We start from the raw sequence: 22,754 nt of genomic DNA on the forward strand, positions 1-22,754 counted from the left end.
GAATTAACTGTCCACTTGGAAGAACTGGAGAAAGAATAGCAAACTAATCCCAAAGCAAGCAAAAGGAAAGAAATAACAAAGATCAGAGCAGAAATAAATGAAACTGAAAACATGAAAACAATAGAGAAAATCAATAAGACCAGAAGTTGGTTCTATGAGAAAATCAATAAGATAGATGGGCCCTTAGCAAGATTGACAAAAAGAAGAAGAGAGAGGATGCAAATAAATAAGATCAGAAATGGAAGAGGAGACATAACTACTGACCTCACAGAAATAAAGGAGGTAATAACAGGATACTATGAACAACTTTACGCTAATAAATACAACAATTTAGATGAAATGGACGGGTTCCTGGAAAGACATGAACAACCAACTTTGACTCAAGAAGAAATAGATGACCTCAACAAACCAATCACAAGTAAAGAAATTGAATCAGTCATTCAAAAGCTTCCTAAAAGAAAAGTCCAGGACCAGACGGCTTCACATGTGAATTCTATCAAACATTCCAGAAAGAATTAGTACCAACTCTCCTCAAACTCTTCAAAATAATTGAAGTGGAGGGAAAACTACCTAATTCATTCTATGAAGCCAACATCACCCTCATACCAAAACCAGGCAAAGATATTACAAAAAAAGAAAACTACAGACCAATCTCTCTAATGAATATAGATGCAAAAATCCTCAATAAAATTCTAGCAAATTGTATCCAACAACACATTAAAAGAATTATACATCATGACCAAGTAGGATTCATCCCAGGTATGCAAGGATGGTTCAACATAAGAAAATCAATTAATGTAATACACCATATCAACAAATCAAAGCAGAAAAATCACATGATCATCTCAATTGATGCAGAGAAGGCATTTGACAAGATTCAACATCCTTTCCTCTTGAAAACACTTCAAAAGGAATACAAGGGGACTTCCTTAAAATGATAGAGGGAATATATGAAAAACCCACAGCTAATATCATCCTCAATGGGGAAAAATTGAAAACGTTCCCCCTAAGATCAGGAACAAGACAAGGATGTCCACTATCACCACTATTATTCAACATTGTGTTGGAGGTTCTAGCCAGAGCAATTAGACAAGAAAAAGAAATACAAGGCATCAAAATTGGAAAGGAAGAAGTAAAACTATCACTGTTTGCAAACGATATGATACTATACGTCGAAAACCCAGAAAAATCCACAACAAAACTACTAGAGCTAATAAATGAGTACAGCAAAGTAGCAGGTTACAAGATCAACATTCAAAAATCTGTAGCATTTCTATACACTAGTAATGAACAAGTTGAGGGGGAAATCAAGAAACGAATCCCATTTACAATCGCAACTAAAAGAATAAAATACCTAGGAATAAATTTAACTAAAGAGACAAAAAACCTATATAAAGAAAATTACAAAAAACTGTTAAAAGAAATCACAGAAGACCTAAATAGATGGAAGGGCATACCATGTTCATGGACTGGAAGACTGAATATAGTTAAGATGTCAATCCTACCTAAATTGATTTACAGATTCAATGCAATACCAATCAAAACCCCTACAACTTATTTTTCAGAAATAGAAAAACCAATAAGCAAATTTATCTGGAAGGGCAGGGTGCCCCGAATTGCTAAAAACATCTTGAGGAAAAAAAACGAAACTGGAGGTCTAGCGATGCCGGACTTTAAGGCATATTATGAAGCCACAGTGGTCAAAACAGAATGGTATTGGCATAAAGATAGATATATCGACCAATGGAATCGAACAGAGTGCTCAGATATAGACCTTCTCATCTATGGACATTTGATCTTTGATAAGGCAGTCAAGCCAACTCACCTGGGACAGAACAGTCTCTTCAACAAATGGTGCCTAGAGAACTGGATAACCATATGCAAAGGAATGAAAGAAGACCCATCTCTCACACCCTATACAAAAGTTAACTCAAAATGGATCAAAGATCTAAACATTAGGTCTAAGACCATAAAACAGAGGAAAATGTTGGGAGATATCTTATGGATCTTACAACTGGAGGCGGTTTTATGGACCTTAAACCTAAAGCAAGAACACTGAAGAAAGAAAGAAAGAAATGGGAGCTCCTCAAAATTAAACACTTTTGTGCATCAAAGAACTTCATCAAGAAAGTAGAAAGACAGCCTACACAATGGGAGACAATATTTGGAAATGATATATCAGATAAAGGTCTAGTATCCAGAATTTATAAAGAGATTGTTCATCTCAACAACAAAAAGACAGCCAACCCAATTACAAAATGGGAAAAAGACTTGAACAGACACCTATCAGAAGAGGAAATACAAATGGCCAAAAGGCACATGAAGAGATGCTCAATGTCCCTGGCCATTAGAGAAATGCAAATCAAAACCACAATGAGATATCATCTCACACCCACCAGAATGGCCATTATCAACAAAACAGAAAATGACAAGTGCTGGAGAGGATGCGGAGAAAGAGGCACACTTATCCACTGTTGGTGGGAATATCAAAGGGTGCAACCACTGTGGAAGGCAGTTTGGTGGTTCCTCAAAAAGCTGAATATAGAATTGCCATACGACCCAGCAATACCATTGCTGGGAATATACTCAAAGGACTTAAGGGCAAAGATACAAACGGACATTTGCACACCAATGTTTATAGCAGCATTATTTACAATTGCAAAGAGATGGAAACAGCCGAAATCTCCATCAACAGAAGAGTGGCTAAACAAACTGTGGTATATACATACGATGGAATACTATGCTGCTTTAAGACAGGATAAACTTATGAAGCATGTAATAACATGGATGGACCTAGAGAACATTATGCTGAGTGAGTCTAGCCAAAAACTAAAGGACAAATACTGTATGGTCCCACTGATGTGAACAGACATTCGAGAATAAATTTGGAATATGTCATTGGTAACAGAGTCCAGCAGGAGGTAGAAACAGGGTAAGATAATGGGCAATTGGAGTTGAAGGGATACAGACTGTGCAACAGGACTAGATACAAAAACTCAGAAATGGACAACACAATAATACCTAATTGTAAAGTAATCTTGTTAAAACACTGAATGAAGCTGCATCTGAGCTATAGGTTTTTGTTTTGTTTTGTTTTGTTTTGTTTTGACTTTACTATTATTACTTTTATTTTTTTCTCTATATTAACATTCTATATCTTTTTCGGTTATGTTGCTAGTTTTTCTAAACCGATGCAAATGTACTAAGAAATGATGATCATGCATCTATGTGATGATGTTAAGAATTACTGATTGCATATGTAGAATGGTATGATTTCTAAATGTTGGGTTAATTCTTTTTTTCCGTTAATTAAAAAAAAAAAAAAGAGAAGGGGTAATTGGAGCTGAAGGGATGCAGACTGTGCAATGGGACTGGATGTAGAAACTCAGAAATGGACAGCACAATACTACCCAATTGTAATGCAATTATGTTAAAACACTGAATGAAGCTGCATGTGTGGTATAGGTTTTTTGTTTTTTTTTCTTTCTTTCTATTAATGTTTTAATTCTTATTCTATTGTCTTTTTGTTTCTTTTTCTAAATCGATGCAAATGTACTAAGAAATGATGAATATGCAACTATGTGATGTTATTAAGAATTACTGATTGTACATGTAGAATGGAATGATTTCTAATTGTTTTCTTAATTCTTTTTTAAATTAATAAAAAAAAAAAGAAATCATACAAGTTCACCAACAAAAGAATAAACAACCCAATTATAAAATGAGCAGAAGAAATGAATAGGCACTTTCCTAAAGGGCAAATACAAATGGCTAAAAAGTATATGAAGAGCTGCTCATCTTCAATGGCTATAAGGGAAATATGAATTACCAACAATGAGATATCACCTCACACCTGTAAGAATAGCTGCTGTTAAACAAACAGGAAACTATAAATGTTGGAAAGCATGCAGAGAAATTGGAACATTTATGACATTGGTGGGACTGTAAAATGGTTCGGCTGCTGTGGAAATCAGTTTGGCAATTCCTCAGAAAACTAAATATTGACTTGTCCTATGACCCAACAATACCAATACTCAGTATATACCCAGAAAAGTTGAGGATAGTGACATGGAAAGACATTTGCACACCGATGTTCATAACAGGACTATTCATAATTGCCAGGAGATGGAAACAATCCAGGTTCCCATCAACAGATGAGTAGATAAACAAAACGTGGTATCTACATACAATGGAATATTATGCACCATTTAGAAAAAATGATTTCCTGAAAAATGTGACAACATGGATAAACCTTGAAGACATAATGCTGAGTCAAATAAGTTAGACACAAAAGGACAGATACTGTAAGATTCCATTATTAAGACTCTGATAAAGCCACTAGTGTTTTGGAGCAGCTAGAAGGAAAAATGTGAGTTGAGGGCATAGTAGCCCATGACAAACTCTGGGAACTGTTCTGTAGCTGCTTGTTGAAGTGTGCTTTGAAAATTGTTGCTTTTTTTTCTTTCTTTGTAAAATATATATTTTACAACTAAAACACGGTTAAACAAAGCTATGGGCAGGTATAGTAATATTAGACAAAATCAATTCCTGAAATCAAAAGTTTGAAAATATTTAGTAACATAGCTCATTACCATGGAAAGGTGATATTTGCAATAACTTTTTACTTGATATTTTGAGAACGCACACAGTTTTGATAGTTAGTCAAATGGTATTTAAAATACTGTTTATTTATTTAGAGTTTAGAGGTCACAGATTTTTTTCCTTCCTTGCCTTAATTTTAATTTGGTTTATGAAACATATTGTATAAACAGGATTTACGATGACTACTTAGATTTTTTTTAATATGCCGATGGATAAGCTAACTAAGATATCCATTTTAGGTGGTTAAGCTTTCCATCTGTTAATTATAAAAATATTTGCATCTTCATATTTTCCTGAAATATTTAGTAACATAGGTCATTACTATAGCAATGCAGATATTTGAAAGGACTTTGTACTTGATATTCTGAAAGCATTCACAGTTTTGACAAGCCAATCAAATACAAGCCAATCAAATGGTATCTAAGTTAGTTCTGAATACTTAGAATTTAAGATCTTTGCTATCCAAATATGTAGATTTTTTCATTCTTGCCTTTATTTTAAATTGGTTTATAAAACTTACTGTGCCCCCAGGCTTGGGGTTTGTTCACATGAAACTTAACCCCACAAAGGATAGGTCAAGTCTACTTAAAATTTAGGCCTAAGAGTCACCCCCAAGAGAGCCTCTTTTGTTGCTCAGATGTGGCCCCTCTCTCCAGCCAACATGAGGAGCAGTCTCACCACCCTTCCCCTCTCTGCGTGGGACATGACTCCCAGGGGTGTGGACCTTCCTGGCAACGTGGGACAGAGCTCCTGGAATGAGCTGAGACTCAGCATGAAGGGACTGAGAAAAACCCTAGAATGAGCTGAGAATTAACATCAAAGGATTGAGAGAAACTTCTGGACTAAAAGGGGGAAGAGTAAAATGAGACAAAGTGTCAAATGGCTGAGAGATTCCAAACAGAGTCGAGAGGTTATCCTGGAGGTTATTCTTACGCATTAAGTAGATATCACCTTGTTGTTCAAGATGTAGTGGAGAGGCTGGAGGGAATTGCCTGAAAATGTAGTGCTGTGTTCCAGTAGCCATGTTTCTTGATGATGATTGAACAATGATATAGCTTTCACAATGAGACTCTGTGAATGTGAAAACCTTATGTCTGATGCTCCTTTCAGCTACTATATCAACAGAAGAGTAGAACATATGGAATAAAAATAAATAATAGGGGGAACAGAGTGCGAGATCTGCTCCTGCTGAGGAGAGGAGTGTCAACAGCAGCACCATGGTAGCTCAACAGAAGAACCTTGAAGGCTATGTGGGATTTGCAAATCTCCCAAATCAAGTATACAGAAAATCCGTGAAAAGAGGATTTGAATTCACACTTATGGTAGTATGTGAATCTGGATTGGGAAAGTCAACATTAATCAACTCGTTATTCCTCACAGATTTGTATTCTCCAGAGTATCCAGGTCCTTCCCATAGAATAAAAAAGACTGTACAGATGGAACAATCCAAAGTTTTAATCAAAGAAGGTGGTGTTCAATTGCTGCTGACAATAGTTGATACCCCAGGCTTTGGAGATGCGGTGGATAATAGTAATTGTTGGCAGTCTGTCATCGATTACATTGATAGTAAATTTGAAGACTACCTAAATGCGGAATCTCGAGTGAACAGACGACAGATGCCTGACAACAGGGTGCAGTGCTGTTTATATTTCATTGCTCCTTCAGGACATGGACTTAAACCATTGGATATTGAGTTTATGAAGCGCTTACATGAAAAAGTGAATATCATCCCACTTATTGCCAAAGCAGACACTCTCACACCAGAGGAGTGTCAACAGTTTAAAAAACAGATAATGAAAGAAATCCAAGAGCATAAAATTAAAATATATGAATTTCCAGAAACAGATGATGAAGAAGAAAATAAGCTTGTTAAAAAGATAAAGGACCGTTTACCTCTTGCTGTGGTGGGCAGTAATACTATCATTGAAGTTAATGGCAAAAGGGTCAGAGGAAGGCAGTATCCTTGGGGTGTTGCTGAAGTTGAAAATGGTGAACATTGTGATTTTACAATTCTAAGAAATATGTTGATATGAACACACATGCAGGACTTGAAAGATGTCACTAATAATGTACACTATGAGAATGTACTGTAAAAATTCACATAACAAACAAAAGTTGTGATGTAAAAAATAAATAAAATAAATAAATAATAGGGGGAACAAATGTTAAAATAAATTCAGTTTGAAATAGTGGTAAATGAAAGCGAGGGGTAAGGGGTATGGTATGCACAGTTTTTTTTTCTCTATTATCATTTTATTTCTTTTTTGTTGTCTTTTTATTTCTTTTTCTAAATCGATGAAAATGTACTAAGAAATGATGAATATGCAACTGTGTGATGATATTAAGAATTACTGATTATATATGTAGAATGGAATGATATCTAAATGTTTTGTTTGTTAATCTTTTTTAATTAATAAAAAAAGTTAAAAAAAAAAAACATGGTTCAACATGTTCAATATCTGTGATATATCTATTTCTACCACAGCCTTGAAAGTGCTCCAAACCTTAACGTACCCACAACAACTACACTTGTGACTGGAACCAATTATCCCTTATATCCCCCACCAAGACAAACCATTATGCAGTAAGCAGTTTTCTTTGCTTAGACATGGAGGCAGTTTTAACACGGCCCTTGTGAAGCCACAATGTACCAAAAGTACTAAAACCAAGTTTTTATAATTCCACATCCCCATACTGGCCACCTCAAGATGAAAACAGTTAACTCTCTAAATGTTACCTGGCTCTATTTCCTTAATATTAAACATAAGAACCACATGGAAAATACAGAAAGTCAAATAGAGTAACGTATCACAAAAAAAGAAGGAAAAGAAGTCGATTGTGATGATAAAGTATTTAAGCCCTCTAGCTTCCTATATTCTGGAGCAGCTAGAAGGAAAAATATGAGAGGATCATATGGTAGCCCATGACAAACCCTGGGATCTGTCCCATAACCACTTGTTAAAGAGTGCCTTGAAAACTACTGCTTATTTATTTCTTTGCTTTATATATGTTTATGCTATACAATAAAAAAAGTAAAAAAAAGAAGTAACATAAACCTGTCATAAATCATAAACAAAAAACTTTGTGGGACAGCAGGGATGACAAACGGTCTACTTAAGTTTCAGAACAAGGCAGACAAAAGTTGGAAAGCCAGTTAATTTTCCCTCCTTCTCCTGCTTCAGCTTCTTTGAGTATCCAATGTCCACAATGTCAAGATGTCTCTCAGTAATTCCTTTATTAGTGTGCTGTCTTTGACTCTTTACTTGATGTATCAAGTTCAGCAATGGCTGCATCAAAATCTTGTCTGTGCAACAGAGCAGGCTTTCACCGGGTAGCTCAGAATCTCATAATAGGACACATGAAAGACACGGGCTAGATGCAATCTGATAAGATCCGTCAGTTGCATTTCCCTTTAGCTGATTTTAAACGCTTCATGGTATGCTTGTTGTTACTGAACCACAATCCCTTTCTTATAACCAACAGCCACCTCAGCCAAGTTAACGACAGGAATCTCCTTTCATTTTCAAATACAAGACTTTGCTCTCTGCTTGTGAGGTATTGGGGATCAAGAATTTTTCCAAGTCATTTCATCATTGCATGTAATGTCTTAGCTCAGTCTCAATTTTCTCTCTGTATTCTCAAGTCATCTGCTGTTTCTTCTCAGAACCTTCCACCTTTTACTCAATACTTGAGACAATCCTCCCACATGACCTACAAACTCCTACAACATTTTTATAAGCACTAGGTCACTTCACTAGGTAACTCGGCTCCTTGCTCAGTTACAGACTTCATGCAGGCTCCATGGCATCACATCACTCAGCTGCTCAGCCAGTTTGGTCTTCTGTGTCAGCTCATTTTTATCCATGATTAGATGTTCTGTGACCAGAATAGGTAGTGGTGGACAGTCGGGGCTTACTAGTCCTTGGATGGCAGCAGCAGCGAGGCTCAATCCATTGATTTTTGACAAGATCACAATTCTCTCCATTCCAATGGGAGAGAACTGGATATTCATATACAAAAGAATAAAGGAGGGCCCCTATCTCACACCATATACAAAAATTTGCTCAAAATGGATCACAGATCAAAATATAAGAACAAGGAACATAAATCTCCTAGAAGAAAACATACGGAAGCAACTTCAGGATCTCATATTAGGCAATAGTTCTTAGACTTCACACCCAAGGCACAAACAACAAAAAGAGAAATATGATAAAAGGGACCCCATTAAAATTAAAAATTTTTTTACAAAGGACTGTATCATGAAAGTGAATAGACAACCTAATCAATGGGAGAAAATATTTGGAAACCACAAATCCAGTAAGGGTAAAATATCCAGAGTATTTTTTGAAAATTCTACAATTCAACAATAAAAAGACAAACAAGCCAATTTAAAAGTGGGCATAAGACTTGAATAAAACATTTCACCAAAGAGGATATACAAATGGCTAAAAAGCAAATGAAAAGATGCTCAACCTTATTAGCTATTTGAGAAATACAAACTCAAATCCACAATGAAATACTATTTCACACCCACTAGAATGGCTACTATTTAAAAAAAAAAAAAAAACTACAAGCCCTAGAGAGAATGTGGAGAAATAAGAACACTGATTTAATACTAGTGGAGTGTAAAATGGTGTAGCTGCCGTGGAAAACAGTTTGGCAGTTCCTCAGAAAGCTAAGTACAGAATTAAATATGACCTGGAAATCCAACTTCCAGCTATATACCCCAAAAAATTTAAAGCAGGGACTCAAACACATATTTGCAAACTGAAGTTCACAGTAGCATTATTCACAATGGCCAAAATATGGAAGCAATCTAAGTGTCCATTAACTGATGAATGGATAAACAAAATGTGGTACATACATAAAGTGGAATATTACTCGGTATTAAAAAGGAATGAAGTTCTGATTCATGCAACAACATGGACAAACCTTGAAGAGACTGTGTTGAGTGAAATAAAAAAGACACAAAAGGGCAAACACTGTATGATCTCACTGATATGAAATAATTAGAATAAACAAACTCAGAGTCAGAATCTCGAACACAGCTTACTAGAGGCAGGGTTGCGGGGTAGGTAATGGTGAATTAATGGTTAAATTGTATAGAATTTCTATTTGGGTAAAGGTTTGAAAACAGATGGTGGTGATGGTAGCACAACACTGTGAATGTAATTTAAAGCACTAAATTATATATGTGAATTGTGGTTAAAAGGGGAAATTTTCTATTGCATATGTAGTACTAGAGTATAAATTAAAAGAAAAATCATAGGACTGTACAATACAGTGAATCCTATTGTAAATAATGTACTATAATTAATAATACAATAATAAAAATGTTCTTTTATGAATTATAACATATGTACCACAGTAATTCAAAGTGTAAATAATAAGGTGGTGAAAGAGGGGGGAAATACATCCTAATATTAACTATGAACTATAGTTAATAGTACAATTACAATATTCTTTCATCAATTTTAACGATACCACAATAATGCAAAATGTTAATAACAGAGAGGGCTATATGGGAATCTGTATTTTCTGCATGATTTTTCTGTAACCCTACTTTTCTAATTTAAAAAAAGGATTTCGAATAAGAAAGGAAGAAGTAAAACTATATCTATATGAAAATGGCATGATCCTATATATAGAAAACCTCAAAGAATCCTCAAGAAAGCTACTAGAGCTCATTAACTAACCCAGCAAAGTAAGGCAAAAGACAATGTGCAGAGTTTTACATGAAGTATATCTTATTCTGGAATTCAAGAGCTTGATCACTGAATTCGGCAGTTATTACTACCTAGATGCCCCTGCAGTTGAACAGGTGTATGGGTACATGTTCCTGGTTAAAATATAAGAAATAAAAACAATGGCAGCAATTAAGGTCACAGAAATCATTAGGTAATGGGAAACGAATGAGGAGTTCTGCATAATTTTCTTTTAATACATAAAGTGAGATTTAGGTGGTAGGAAGCATGAACATAAGTAATCCACTCCCTTTTCTTTTCTTTGAAATTGATAAAATAGGGGAGAAATTCTATATGTTGCACGGACAGCTTTTTGGAAATTTTAGCAAATCAAACATTCTCCACACTCTCCACCTTAATTCATGCTTGAGTTGTTATATGCCATATGTGCTTTGAAATCTTTGATTATCAGAAGGTTTACTAAAATTTGGAAGAAATACATTTATACTTCTTTCTAGATTCCTTGAACATCTCAGTTCATAAGACAAAAGGTTGCTGATAGCATTGTTTTCTAAATGCTGTAGATTTACAGAGATTACCACTTCAAAGGGGCTGGAAAAAGGGAATTTTTTTCCTTGTTAAAATAGTTCCTATTTCTGTAGAAACTTCTTTTTAAGATTAAACTGTGATGGATGAGCTATCATAATTCAAGGATACAGTTCTTTTTCTATTAGCTATTCATTGTCATTGTCATAATAGCAATACTATTAAAGCCACTAAAGATGCAGCAAGCTTATAAAGTTCTGTTTTCTAAAAGAAATAGGAGGCATTTCATCTTTATTAATGTACTTTTGGTTACACAAACACTTTATGATATGAACATTTATGTTCCCTATAAATCTGGTCAGAAATCTCTTTTGATTTTGCTGGTTAAGTTATATAGTCTATAGAAGAATAGATGAAATACTAGGTACAGTGGCCCAAAGTAAGATAAAAGACTAAAATAAAATCCTAACTCTTAAAAGAAGCTGGTTTGTGCACTAAACGTTTTGTGATAATTAAATATTTTCACGATGTCTGTGTAAAATGACAAAAGAAGAACCAGTTTTGAATCACGCTATATTTTCCATCATTTTGCATTATTCTAGATTACTAAATGTGTCCCTCCCAAGAAGTTTGCTGAATTACTGTATATGTCATTGTTAGAGATTTCAATAATTAAAATGGGAAACAGAAGTTTAAGTTATTTTCCTTTCTATCAAAACTATTTTCCTTGGAACCATGTTATGATGAATTTTGTGCTTTTGTACACTGGATGTCTTAAAGTTGAGTACAGTTCAGGGGACCCTTTCTAATTACAGGAAGGTACTACTTTCCTCAACACTGAGCTGATCTGTACTATACACTATTTTTTTTTTTAGCTTTTTAGCTAAAAAGTCAATTGCAAGCAAACTGAATATACAAATCTTGGTGCTGGTGCTGAAATCTCTTCAGAATAGTTATAATGATTTAAAGTTTGTTTAAAAGTTAGCAAGCATCAGGTGTCAATCAAAACTGAAGATGAAACATTAATGAATGTGGAATTCTCATGTTTTAGGTATACTTCCTTTATAGTTTTTTTTTTTCAGTTCCTTGCTATTTTTACCATACTGCTTCATTTAAGTTTCCTACACACTAACTTTGTTAGTATGAATGAAATAAAATTGCAGCACATACATGTTTAAAAAAATAAAAATAAAAGAATAAAAAAGACAATGTGCAAAAACCAGTTGTGGTAGGCCACAGTGGCTCACTGGTAGAGTTCTTGCCTGCCATCCTACAGACCTGCATTTGATTCCCAGTGCCTGCCCATGTAAAGAAAAAAAAAGAAAAGAAAAAGAAAAAAAAACAGTTGTGTTTCTATATACCAACAATGGACAATACAAAAAAAAGAATATCAAGAAAACAATTCCATTCATAGTAGCACCTAAAAGAATAAAACATTCTGGAATAAATTTAACAAAGGAAGTGAAATACTTGTACACTGCTAGCCACAAAACACTGCTGGAAAATAATTTAAAAGACTTAGATAGATGGCAATACATCCATGTACAAAGACTGAAAGATTTAATATTGTTAAGATGTCAATACTGCCCAAAGCGATCTAAAGATACAACAAAAATATCAAAATTCCAACAGCACTTTTTCCAGAAATAGGAAACCAATCCTCAAATTCATACGGGGACCTAACTAGCCCAAACAATCTTGAAAAAAAAAAAAAACAAAGTTGGAGGAATCAAATTCCAGGCTTCAAAACTTATTATAAAGCTACAATAACCAAAACACTGCAGTACTGGTATAGGACAGACATACAAACTAATACAACAGAATGGAGTCTAGAAACAAACTCTTACACATCTAAGGCCAATTGATTTTCATTAAAGGTGGCCAGTCCATTCAATGGGGAAAAGTCTCTTCAACAAATGGTGCTGGAAAAAATAGATAATCACATGCAAAAGGAAAAAAGTGAACCCCTAACCATATACAAAAATTAACTCAAAATGAATCAACAACCTAAATATTAGAGCTAAAATTAAAAAATTCTTAGAAGAAACAGGAAATCTTCATGACGTTGGATTTGGCAATGGATTCTTAGATATTACCCAAAAAGCATAAACCACAAAAGAAAAAAGAGATAAGTTGATGTGCAGTTTGAATCTGTTACATAATGCCAGAAAAGTCAAGTTATTTAACCCTCATTCAATATTGCTGGGTGGGAGTTTTTTATTGTTTCCATGAAGATGTAAGCCACCCATTTGTTGGTGGTAACTTGATCAGATGGTTTCCATGGAGATGTGTCTCCACCCATTCAAGGTGGGGTTGCTTAGTGGAGTTCTTTAAGAGGGAACCATTTTAGAAAAAGCTTTACAGCCACCAGAACTGCCAGAGCCACCAGAACCAAAAGAGCCATGAGAACGGACAGAGCCTCAGGGAAGCTATTGAAGATTCCTGAAGAGAAAGCTAGCAGATGTCACCATGTAACTTTCCAGCTGAAAGGAAACACTGATCATCAGCCTTCTTGAACCAAAGCATCTTTTCCTGGATGTCTTAACTGGGACATTTTCACAGTCTTAAAACTGTAAACTTGCAACTAATTAAGTTCCCCTTTATAAAAGCCATTCCATTTCTGGTATACTGCATTCTGGCAGCTAGCAAACACACATGACTGGACTGCATCAAAAGTAAAAACTTTTGTTCAAAGTATATTATCAAGGAAATGAAAAGATATACTATAGAACAGTAGACAATATTTGCAAACACATACCTGATAAGAGCTTAACATCCAGAATAAAGAACACCTACAACTAACAAGACAATATACTCAATTTAAAATGAGAAAAGGACTTGAATAGTCATTTCTCCATTTAAGATAAAGAAATGACCAACATGCACATGAAAAGATGCCGTTCTAGTTTAAAAGCTGACAGAATGTGATATAACGGAAAGAGAAGAGCTTTTAAAAAGGGGAATTTATTAAGTTGCAAGTTTACAGTTCTAGGGCCGTGAAAATGTCCAAATTAAGGCACCAACAAGAGGTTACCTTCACTCAAGAAAGGCCAACAAAGTTTGGGGTTTCTCTCTCAGCTGGGAGAGTACATGGTAACATCTACTAGCTTTCTCTCCCAGCTTCTTCTTTCACGAAGCTCCAGAAGCTCTCTGGCTACATGGACTCTGTTGGTTCTGGTGGCTCTTCAGCTTTTTCCAAAATAGTTGCCTCTTAAAGCGCTCCAGTAAGCAACCCCACCTTGAAGGGGTGGAGACACATCTCCATGGAAACCATCTAATCAAACGTTACCACCCACAACTGGATGGGTCACATCTCCATGCAAACGATCAGAAAGGTCCCACCCAGCAACACTCGATGAGGATTAAAGGACATGGTTTTTGGGGGGTACATAATAGCTTCAAAGCAGCTGAGATGCTAACATCTTAGTCATTACAGAAATTAAAAACAAAATCACAATGAGACGCCACTTCACACCCAGTGGATGGCTATCATTTTAAAAATGGAAAGTAAGTGTTGGCAAGAATGTAGAGAAACTGGAATCCTCAGGGACTGCTGTTGGGAATGTAAAATGTTGAAGCTACTGTGCAAAAGTTTGGTGGTTCCTCAAAAAGATAAACAAAAAATTACCATTTGACCTGCTAATTTATTCCTAGGCATATCCATCAAAGAGTTACAAGCAGAGATTCAAACAGATACTTCCACACCAATGTTCATAGTAGCATTATTCACAACAGCCAAGGGCAGGAAATAAAACAATTGTGCACCAACTGATGAACAGATAAACAACATGTGGCACTTATATACAACGGATTATTATTCAGTCGTAAAAAGGAATGACATTCTAATACATGCTACAGCATACACTGACCCTGAAACATTGTGGTAAGTGAAATAACATTGACATAAAAGGACAAACATTAAATGATTCCACCTATATGAAATACTTAGAATAAGAAAATTCATAGAAATAGAAAGTAGATTAGAAATTACAAGGGGCTGGGGAAAGGTTGAGTGCAGAATTCTGTTTTGGTTGATGAAAAAGTTTTGGTTTGGATGGCGGTGATATTACAACATCATAAATGTAATTAATGCCTTAGAATGATAAACTTAAAAGTGACTAATATGATATATTTTGTTATACATATGCTTCCACACAAAAATCTCATATATATAGCATCTAACAGAAAAAAAATATCCAGGAAAATATTTCACCAAGTGTCTAGAACACTCAATATATGTGAATTTTACCTCAAAAAGAGAACTTTTAAAAAAATTATAAAGTAAGATCAATACCTTTGGGACAAGCATTAAGTTAACTCCACCAGGTGTAGTTCAGATAATATGTCCCATTTCTGGCATGTCATAGTTCTGAAAAAAATACTTCAGATGTCTTGAAGAACTAATCTTCACATCCTCTTCCAATTATATCAGAAAAATTATGCTAGCTTTGAGTGTGAAGATATTCAAAAGAATGGAATCATTAATATGAATAAAAAATGAATAAGTCAGTTTCAAGTGTTTGGACTGTTGGAGCAGGGAGAAAAAGACAAAGAAAGAGGGATCTCCAGTAAGCTCTCTTTTACAAAAGCCTGCACATCTTGTTCTATTCTTCCAAAAATATCCCTTAAATAAAGCTTTTTTTTTTAGCCACATTAGATTTTTCTCTGTTGTGCAAATCATACTTATGGTAACTACTTACTGAGATATAAGAAGTCCCTCCTAATTAAGATTCAAAATCAAAATTTGAATTTTCTGTCTTCCATCCTCCACTCAGGCTGCAGAAAGCTGCAAAGACTGTCAGTCCCATCCTTCCTAAAAGAAAAGCAAGATAATCTACAAAATGAAAAGTTTTCTTGAATCCATCACAGAACTGAGGATGCAGGGCAACCATCTAACCTGAAATCTAAGAAAAGGTAAGCATCACCAAGGAGAGATGGGACATGAACACTCACTTAACTACAGCAGTGCTGGCACCATACAAGACAGTAAGAAGGCAGTGCTAGTACCATAAAGACAGTAAGAATCCAGCTGAACCTTTTAACAAAATGCTAATGACCAAGTGTGGGCACACTCACATGGGAGTTACAAACACAAGGGAATTACGTACCCACTCACAGGTTCTTCTCCAGGGACCTCACTTGATGTTCACTAATAGACTAGGGAAAATTGTAAGACCAGAGAAAGTCTTCCTAGTGGTGCAGGCATTCAGAGAGGAAGGGGGTAATGCAAGAATAAAGCACCACTAGGAAACTTCTCTCCTTTTCCCACCTTGAAACAATAGCTTTAAACTGTGAAAATTGTAGAAAATCCTTTAACACTCAGGGCACGGGGTAAACCCACTGCACTAGAGGTAGGGAAAAGAAAAAAAGCTTTATCCCTGGGGGAAATGCAGGGAAACATCCTAAGTCATTAGAGCCTTACTTCTGGGGGAGAGGTAAAATGACTGCTAAGACCTCACTCAGAGGCCCAGGAATACAGATATCCCCAAAGACAGGAATACAGATATCACCTACCACTATATAAAGGCTATCAAGCGAGTAAGTGGAATAACAAATAACACAAACTGGTGAGAGAAGGGGAAGTAAGAGGCTGGAAAGCTTTCTCTGAAGAATAAGCTCAAAAGGAAAGCCTAAGGCTGGTAGTGGAAGAACACTGAGTGGGTAAACTTTATGGAAATTCTACATTCACCCTAAAAACAAAGTAATGCTAGGGGAATATGAAAACTGGGTGTATTGAGAATAACACAGCCAACAGTAAAGCCCAAACAAGCTCCAGTCCTGACTATACTGATTTAAACCCATATACTGAAGAACTTGCAAAGAAGGAACATAACCATTTAAAGGCATAACTACTATTTACATAACTTAGCAATAACCTAAACATAAGACATACAACTTTCATCAAAAACTTAAGAGAAACACACTCAAAAAGCAAGAATAAAAAGCATTGATAAAAGACAAAGCAAATAAAGCAAAACTCATACAACTCTGGCACTGGACTACCAAAAAGAGAATTTAAAATAAGTACGAGTAACATGTTATGGTTCTACTAGAATAAGAATGGACAACCGGCATGAACAAATGAGGTATATCACTGAGAGATGATGAGTATAAGAAATGCAAATAAAAATACGAAATGAAAATTATGGTATAAAAGATGATGAATTCCTTCTACAGGCTCAACAGTATACTTGAAAGATGAAGAAAGAACCATGGAATTTGAAGACAGGTCAACAGAAATTACCCAAATCTGAAACACAAAGAGGAAAGGGGGGGAGGAGAGCACAGCAGACAGAAGCTGCAGAAAAATATCAAACTAATTTACATGTCATTGGAATTTCAGAAAGAGATGAGACAAGACACAGAAGATTTGAAGAGATAATGGATGAGAATTTTCCTAACTTCACCAAACTTCAGTCAAGAAGCTCAGAGAATGCCAATCAAGAAAAACATCAAATAAAAGAGGCCTAAACACATTACATGCAAACTGCTGAAAACCAAAGATAAAAAGTGTGGTATATGGAAGGGACCAAGATGGTGGCTCAGCAAGGTGTGGGATTTAGTCTGTCCTCCAGAGCATCTAGTAAAGAGCCAGGAAAAGTACAGAACAACTGCTGGGGACCTGTCAGTGACAGGGCACACAGCATACCCCAGTTTGAACCAGCTGGACAGGCTGCGAGCCCACCCAGAACCATGAGTTCCCCAAGCTGTGGTGGCCAGTGCCCCTCCCCCACAGGCTGGTTCCCAGAGGGGAAAGGAAAGGGACATTACCAGCAAAAGGGACTGAGTGCAACCATGCTCCAATTGTGGAATTAATTTACAAATTCTGACTACTAAAAATAGGCCTCCAGCTCAGTTGAACCTCAAGTAAAAGCAGAGGTTGCTGGTTTTCACACCAGTGCAGAAGGGGCAGGGTTGATGGAAAAAGAAAAAAAGAAACAGAGTTTTTTTGGATCAGATAGCACTTAATACTTGAAAGGGTCTGGGCCCTGAAGTAAAGGAGGGGACACAGAGTAACATACCAACTTAAGCTCTTGATTGGCAAACCCGAGGAACAGGGTCCTGCTATGAAAAAGATTTTTCTCCTTCTTTTTTGTGGCTGTGTTTCTACAACTTGACTGCTCTTTGGATACAGCTGCAAGGCCTCTCAGGCCCCAATGCCCCAGGTATAGGGAGAATTGAGCTTGTTTGAGAGTCTGTCTGGAGCCTGTGCCTTCCCCAGGACAGGGGTGGGGCCCAGCTCAGGTGGAGTCTCTCACTCAAGGAAGTCAGACCCCAGGGTCTGGAAAAGTGAAGCAATTAAAGCCAGCCTACAATCTCTTCTCTGTCTCAACCACCCCCTAGCAGGGAAAGTGTGTTGAAGTTAAAGGTACCACATCACCTTACGCTGGTGGAACCAGCGGGCTGAAAAGCATCACATGCTAAGCATGATAGGAAAAACACAGAGTCCAGAGGTTTCATAGGAAAGCTATTCAACCTGTTGGGTCTCACCTTTTGGAAAACTGATGCAGGTGACACTTTCCTCCTGAGAGGAGGCCAGTTTAGTCTGGGAAAATCTGGCTGGGGTCTATAATACCTAAGTAGACTCTCCTGGGAGGGGGGGACCATACAGGTAGGGCAAGAAAAAAGTAAACAAGAACTGAAAAATTCTGATCTGTTAAACAAAACCTAAGCTAAAGGACTAGAATAAGCTGAATTGAATGTCAAAGAATAGACAGACAACAAAGTCATGAAGCAAGAAAATCTTAGGTAAAAAAGTGAAAACAATCTCAAGAATAAACTAATTAAGGTAATTAAATGCATAAACACCAGCAAAAACTAATAAATCATGCTAGAAAAATTGAAGATACAGCCCAGTCAAAGGAACAAACCAACAATTCCAATGAGATACAGGAGTTGAAACTTAATTCAGAATGTTCAAACAGACATGGAAAACCTCATCAAAAATCAAATCAATTAATTGAGGGAGGATATAAAGAAGGTAAGGAATGAACAAAAAGAAGAAAGCAAAAGTCTGAAAAACCAAATCACAGAACTTATGGGAATGAAAGGCACAGTAGAAGAGATGAAAAAAAAAAAAAAAAAGAAACAATGGAAACCTACAATGTCAGATTTCAAGAGGCAGAAGACAGGATTAGTGAACCGGAGGAGGGAACATCTGAAATCCAACAAGCAAAATAAAATATAGGGAAAGAATGGGAAAATATGAGCAAAGGGACTCAAGGAATTGAATGACAAGATGAAGTACACAAATGTATGTGTTGTGGGTGTCCCAGAAGAAGAACAGAAGGGAAACGGAGGAAAAAAACTAATGGAGGAAATTATCACTGGAAATTTTCCAACTCTTACGAAAGACTTAAAATTACAGATTCAAGAAGTGAACCATACCCCAAACAGAACAGATCCAAATAGACGTATTCCAAGACACTTAGACTAATGAGAATGTCAGATGTCAAAGAAAAAGAGAGAATCTTGAAAGCAGCAAGAGAAAAGCAATCCATCACATACAAGGGAAGCCCAATAAGACTATGCATAGATTTCTTAGCAGAAACAATGGAGGCGAGAAGAAAGTGGGATGATATATTTAAATTACTAAAGAGAAAAAACTGCCAACCAAGAATTCTATATTAAGCAAAATTGTCCTTCAAAAATGAGGGTGACCAAATTAGTGACAGACCCTTTCAATATAAAAACTTCAGAATTGCCACAGCCCAAATAGCCCTAAAGAGAGGTATGGAAAGATCAAAGGTGATGGTGGAGTTATACAGTGAAGATAGGATTTAACAAATGAATATGAATGCTGAATCATTAAACTTTTTAGTTTAGTCCCCATTTTTAAGTCCCCAGTATTTTAGAGCAGCAACAAGTAAAAACCTAAAATTGTGAAACTGTAATCCATGCCAAAGTCTGAAATATGTTCTACAACTAATTGTGGTGCTGTGCTTTGAAATTTATAGCTTTTTCACAAAAAAGAAGGGGAAAATGTGATGATAAAAATATACTTAAGCCCTCTAGCCTCCTATAATCCAGAGCAGCTAGAAGGAAAAATATGAGAGGACTGTATGGTAGCCCATGACAAACTCTGGGAACTCTCCTGTAACTACTTGTAGAAGAGTGCTTTGACAACTACTGCTTTCTTATTTCTTTGCTTTGTATGTGTTACACTATACAATAAAAAAAAAGTTAAAAACAAAAAAAAATGAGGGTGAAATTAAAACATTTTCAGACAAAAAAAATCACAGAGTGGCCAAGAGATTGGCTCTGCAAGAAATACCAAAAGGAGCACTAGAAACAGATTCGAAACAACAGGAGAGAGAGGTGTGGAGAAGGGTGTAGAAATGAAGACTATCAGTAAAGGTAAAAAGAAGAAAAATTAGTCATGACATATAAAATCCAAAAGGCAAAATGGCAGAAGAAAGTACTGCCCTTACAGTGTTAACACTAAATGGTAATGGATTAAACTCCCCAATCAAAAGACACAGACTAGCAGAATGGATTAAAAAACAAGACCCATCCATATGCTGTCTACAGGAAACACATCTTAGACCCAAGGATAAACATAGTGAAAGGTTGGGAAAAGATATTTCATGTAAACAATAATCAGATAAGAGCAAGAGTAGCTATACGAATACCCAACAAAGTAGACTTCAAATGAAAACCGTTAAAATAGACAAAGAAGGACACTATGTATTAAAAAAAGGAGACATAACAATCATAAATATTTATGCATCGAGCCAGAATGCTCCAAAATAAATTAGGCAAACACTGAAAAGAGAAATAGACACATTTATCATAATACCTGGAGACTTCAATTCCCAACTCTCATCAATGGACGGGAACATCTAGACAGAGGATGAATAAAGAAACACAGAAGTTGAATAATACAATAAATAAGCTAGACTCAACAGACATTTATAGAACATTACACCTCACAAAAGGAGGATATACCTTTTTCTCAAGTGCTCATGGATCATTCTCAAGGATAGAACATATGCCGGGTCACAAAGAAAGTCTCAATAAATTTAAAAAGACTAAAATCATACAAAACACTTTCTCAGATCATAAAGGAATGAAGTCAGAAATCAATATTAGGCAGTGTGTTAGAAAATTCACAAATATGCGGAGGCTCAACAACACACTCTTAAACAACGAGTGGGTCAAGGAACAAATTACAAGAGAAATCAGGAAATATTTCAAGGCAAATGAAAATGAAAACACAACATATTAAACTTTTGGGATGCAACAAAGGCAGTACTAAGAGGGAGATTTATTGCCCTAAATGCCTTTATCAAAAAAGAAGAAAGAGCAAATATCAAGAAATTAACTGTCCACTTGGAAGAACTAGAGAAAGAACAACTAACCCCAAAGCAAGCAAAAGGAAAGAAATAATGAAGATTAGAACACAAATAAATGAAATTGAGAACATGAAAACAATCAAGAAAATCAACAAAACCAGAAGTTGGTTCTCTGAGAAAATCAATATTTGATGGACCCTTAGCAAGACTGACAAAAATAAGAAAAGAGAGGATGCAAATAAATAAGATCAGAAATGGAAAAGGAGACATAACCACTGACCCCACAGAAATAAAGAAGTAATGAGAGGATACTATGAACAACTTTATGCTAATAAACTCAACAATGTAGATGAAATACACAACTCCTAGAAAGGCATGAACAAACAACACTGACTCAAGAAGAAATAGATGACTTCAACAAACCAATCACAAGTAAAGAAATTCAATCAGTCATTAAGAAGCTCCCCAAAAAGAAAAGTCCAGGACCAGATGGCTTCATATGTGAGTTCTACCAAACATTCAAGAGAGAATTGTACCTATCCTGCGCAAACTCTTCAAAAAAAATTGAAGAGGAGGGACAGCTACCTAACTCATTCTACAAAGCCAACATCACCCTCATACCAAAGCCAGACAAAGATATTACAAAAAAAGAAAACTACAGATCAATCTCTCTAATGAATATAAATGAAAAAACCCTCAACAAAATTCTTGCGAATCAAAACCAGAAGCACATTAAAAGAATTATACACCAAGACCAAGTGGGATTCATCCCAGGTGTGCAAGGATGGTTCAACATAAGAAAATCAATTAATGTAATACACCATATCAACAAATCAAAGCAGAAAAACCACAGGATCATCTCATTTGATGCAGAAAAGGCATTTGACAAAATTCAACATCCTTTCTTGCTGAAAACACTTCAAAGGACAAGAACAGAAGGGAACTTCCTCAACATGATGAAGGGAATATATGAAAAACCCACAGCTAACATCATCCTCAATGGGGAAAACCTGAAAACTTTCCCCCTAAGATCAGGAACAAGACAAGGATGTCCACTATCATCGTTATTCAACATTGTGTTGGAAGTTCTAGCCAGAGCAATTAGAGAAGAAAAAGAAATACAACGCATCAAAATTGGAAAGGAAGAAGTAAAACTCTGTTTGCAGATGATATGATACTATATGTTGAAAACCCCGAAAATCCACAACAAAACTGTTAAGAGCTAACAAATGAGTACAGCAAAGTGGCAGGTTACAAGATCAACACCCAGAAGTCTGTAGTGTTTCTATACACTAGTAATGAACAAACTGAGGGTGAAATCAAGAAAAAATTCCATTTACAAATGCAACCAAAAAAATAAAATATTTAAGAATAAATTTAATTAAAGAGACAAAAGAACTATACAAAAAAATTATAAGAAATTGTTAAAAAGAAATCACAGAAGACCTAAATAAATGGAAGGGCATACCGTGTTCATGGATTGGAAGACTAAATATACTTAAGATGTATGTCAATTTTACCTAAATTGATTTACAGATTCAATGCAATAGCAATTAAAATCCCAAAAACTTACTTTTCAGAAATAGAAAAAAACAATAACCAAATTTATCTGGAAGGGCAGGGTGTC

At 35.7% G+C, this 22,754-nt stretch overlaps 1 protein-coding gene and 1 pseudogene across 6 annotated transcripts in view; one reads left to right on the top strand and one right to left on the bottom strand.

Annotated features, from left to right (window-relative positions):
• DOCK3 (dedicator of cytokinesis 3) overlaps positions 1-22,754 on the bottom strand; it is a 719,821-nt gene that overhangs the window by 545,137 nt on the left and 151,930 nt on the right. The window lies entirely within an intron of this gene.
• LOC143657914 (septin-7 pseudogene) lies at positions 5,778-6,679 on the top strand (annotated as a pseudogene).

This window comes from Tamandua tetradactyla, chromosome 15, assembly GCF_023851605.1.
Source record: "Tamandua tetradactyla isolate mTamTet1 chromosome 15, mTamTet1.pri, whole genome shotgun sequence".
NCBI classification, from domain to species: Eukaryota; Metazoa; Chordata; class Mammalia; order Pilosa; family Myrmecophagidae; genus Tamandua; species Tamandua tetradactyla.